This window comes from Pinus tabuliformis, chromosome 9, assembly GCF_031772625.1.
Source record: "Pinus tabuliformis cultivar Carrire ecotype Pingquan chromosome 9, CPIR1, whole genome shotgun sequence".
Taxonomy (NCBI): Eukaryota; Viridiplantae; Streptophyta; class Pinopsida; order Pinales; family Pinaceae; genus Pinus; species Pinus tabuliformis.
In genome coordinates this window covers 120,646,785-120,650,746 of record NC_142307.1, presented here as the reverse complement: position 1 = coordinate 120,650,746, position 3,962 = coordinate 120,646,785, and the positions used below count along the sequence as shown (strand labels likewise).

General features: G+C 36.7%; 1 pseudogene; it reads left to right on the top strand.

The window, feature by feature from the left end:
- Positions 1–2,018: 2,018 nt before the first annotated feature.
- On the top strand, positions 2,019–2,868 carry LOC149147378 (transcription factor bHLH113-like; annotated as a pseudogene).
- The last annotated feature ends 1,094 nt before the right edge of the window (positions 2,869–3,962 follow it).

Genomic DNA, 3,962 nt, shown 5'->3' with positions numbered 1-3,962 from the left:
TTGGGAAATGGATCTAAATCAACTACAACATTATTGATTTGCTACTTAAGGGTGTCTGTTTCAATGTTTTGAATAGAGACAAGTTGAGAATGATGAATCCAATGTTGTAATTCCGCTCGCTGAAGCTGAGATTCAAGCTCCAAAAAGTCTATTTTTCCTATGTATTATGTAGACATGTTTTAATATCACAAAGAGTGCTCTTCCTGCCATCGAGGTCCTTTCTAGCTAACCAACTAACCTCCCATAGTGGTTACATATATCGACTTCATTGTATGTATTTTTAAAATCGACAACAGTTCAAACTTCACTAAAAGGAATATGCGACTGAGTCCGTGAAGCAGAAAACACAACCAGTATGCGTGGGAAGGGAAGAGAGGGCCCTACATTTCCCAAATTAGAGCTCAACAGGGATATATATGTATTCACAATTTGTCCTTAGCACTTGTATAGATATAGAGAGTACATGGGAATTTATGAGGAAGAGGAAGAGGAGAGGTCAGAAGATGGAAGAATTTCTTACAGACTTGCATTAATTCTACCCAAGAACCTCCCTCAGATATGGTAGCAAGTGAACAACATGGCAAGGAATTTAATAAAGTTTGAAGCTAGTCCCAAATAAGGCCTTATATTGTAGCTTTAGAATGAAGCTTGAGTTTTGAAAAGAGTAGAACAAAAACCTTGATAGCACATAAGGATGCCAACCATGAGATCAATGATTGTTCATCCATTAAACTTGACAGTACAAACAGATCCAAAACTGGTATTTCAAAAGATGATTCAAATGAAGAATTTTATGATATGGAGTAGTCAGATTCTATCTTTGATGCATTATTAGTTAATAGTTCAAATAGTGATTCTGCTACGAATTCATTTAGTCCTGGAAGAGACTCATATACTTGGAGAGAAGAATTGGAATGCCTGGTACAAGAAGGTGTTCCCGTGGCTGTGATAGGGGAGCTTTGCAATATTTTGTGGGAACAAAATCTTGATGTAGAGAAGATGGAAATTACAGTGCATTGCTTGAACAAGGAAGAGATTTAAAGGAAGAGAGAAATGGGATTCCCAACAATGCCAAGAACTGTAGCCTTCCTAAAACAATCATGATCGATAAATGAACCAACCAAATAGAGAAGGATTTTCCTCGAACATTTCCAGGTCATCCAACACTAGGTGAAGATGGCCAAAATGCCTTGCGACAACTGCTCTCTGCATATATTGTTAGGCAATGAATTTATTTGTTGGGTTGTTATTGTTGCGGAATCGATATATTCATATTTGCATGTCAGCAGTATAATGACAAAACAAGAAACATGAGATATTTTCCTTGTGTTTGTGCCGAAATTAGAATTGGGTTTCTTCAAAATTGAAAGTATCATTGGATTAGTCTATTTTGTTGGTACTGACAATTTTGTAATTGCAATAGATGGGTGGGATTTTTCACCCGTTTAGGTTGGTTGGTGAGCCTAGTGATAGAAGACTATCCAGCTCAATAGTGATGAAGTGGCTAGGTGAGAAAGATACCTAGGTGAGTTGCCAATTGTCTCTATCACCTAATTACCATTTTATGTATCGGGGTGTGATGAATCCACTTCCTCCCCCTCTTGCTCGTTGTAGGTCATTTCCACCTCTCTCTATCCACTTTGATTTACTGGTGCTTCTTTCTCACTCTATCAGTGTTTTCCTTTCACTCTGGGTAATATTTTAGTATTTGGTTGGGCTGCTTAGCCTTGACTCAAATTCCCAGTCGCACTCTCTAACACTTTCATACTCCCTGCATCTGGCATGGATTGGCATATCGGGATTGATGAGGCTAGGTCCAAATATGGGTCAATTTTTTGTGCAATAAATAAATTTTAGGGCCTTGCACTTGAGCTAAAAGAGTTGTTTGTTATATGACACATCCTCTAATCTTGATGTGTGTTTCTAGAGTCAAATTTCTACATAAGAAAAGACAAAAAATGCAGATTCAATGTGCGCATACCTTGGAAAAGCCTTCTGCGATTTAGGTGAGAGGAATCATGATTTTTCGTCGATTAGGTTTAGCCAGATACGAAGGAAACAACTCGGAGGCAGTGGGAACGATGGTATTTCCTCCTAGAGAAATAACCAAAACGATCCAAGAACTCTTAGCCAACACTGCAATTACTTGATTCACCAGAATCCTTGTCTTCAATATTGACAGCATGCCAAGCAAGATCATCTGCATCTTCAACTTCCTGGCCCACTTAAGGCTCCCGCTACTTTTCAGTCGTCGAATATCCTAACATTCCATAGTAATAAGAACAAACTGGACATGCCTTATACTAGTGCAAGCCTGTTGTCGTCCAAAAACAGAAGTTTGGAGGAAACCCCTCCAATTCTCCTTCCACATCTTCAAGCAACAATAATTTGCAAAAGAATGTTGTTGATGAAGGTGGAGAGTGTACTACTAAACAAGAGAAGCAACGATCAAACGGGGCTTTCCAACATGGCTTTCAAGAAACCTAGAACAAAAGCTTTTGCAGGCGCTCCGATGAAGGTGTGCAAAGAGAAGCTAGGTTAACACATTAAGGCATTGCAACATCTCATCTCGCTGTTTGGAAATACCGATACGACATCTGTTCTTCTTGAAGCTATTGAGCTCACATTAAATTGCTACAATATCAGGTTCATGTATTGAGCTCACCTTACCTCAAAGGTATTCCCTCCAAACAAAAGAATAGGTGAGGAGATCAGGCGAAATACGACCTTCAGAGCAGAGGATTATGCCTAGTTCTTATATTGTGTACTCTCCATGTAGTCAACAACAATGGGGTAGATTTCTGGACAAAGATTAAAACAGGTATCACTCTCAATCCACATCAATGCACTTCAATTCCACAGACTTGACTTCAATAGACAGGATGTTTCTCCTTCAACACATAAGACGTATAGAATCACTCCATTTTATGTACAGAGAATACATAGCTGCCTCAACGCAGAGCTCTGTCCATAAGCTTCACCATACAATTCAAATTCCAACCAACGCTCATGACATTCAATGAATTTTAAGGCAGAGCTTTTATCATATTTTAGCACAAACAACCAATATACGCCATCCATAGCCAATGCACAGACTATGGCATTCAATGTGCATAGTAGGTCACAACCTTTAGAAAGGTGATAGAGAGATGTTATGTCAGATTTGACTGGCTAGTCAGAAAAAAACATTCTTGAATTTACCAAATTCCTCCAACATATTTTTGGTAAAGGGGCGCCCAAGTTTTCAGGTAGATTTTAGAGCGTCAAAGTAGGTGCACAATGAGGAGGAGCGTTTTTCATGCCAGGTTGAAATGGCAGCAAAATAATAGATGGAAAAGCTTAAATGCACACAAATGCCACAAAACTAGTGGCTCACACAAGATTGAGCAGGTTAGGAAGGTACTCGCTCTGATACCATGTCAAACACATACATGGCAGCAACAGAATATGAAATTAACAAATGATATGCATTTATAATACATTCACATCACCTTTTGTTTCGTATTCCAAGGTCTCTTGGACTTCCTTAGACTATTCAACTTCCACACCAACCCTTAGAGGATTAGGTGTCCAACATTTTATATAATTTTGTTTAGGTTTTTTTTTTTAATTATTATTATGTGGTTGCAAATTTGTTATTTTTAACATAAAAAAACATTATATATATATATATATATATATATATATATATATATATATATATATATACATATACATATACATATACATATACATATACATATACATATACATATACATATACATATATATATATTTTATTATTTGATTTTTTTTTGTCATGTTTTTTAACTCTCTTTTTTTTAATGTTTTATTACGAACATGAAAATCAGTAACATCAAAAAACAAATGTTCATACTTGATACATGAGAAAATTTAAAGTGCCAAAAATATGCTAAAAAAAAAGTTTATTTTGGCATCACCACTTTTCAAAATCGGGTGAT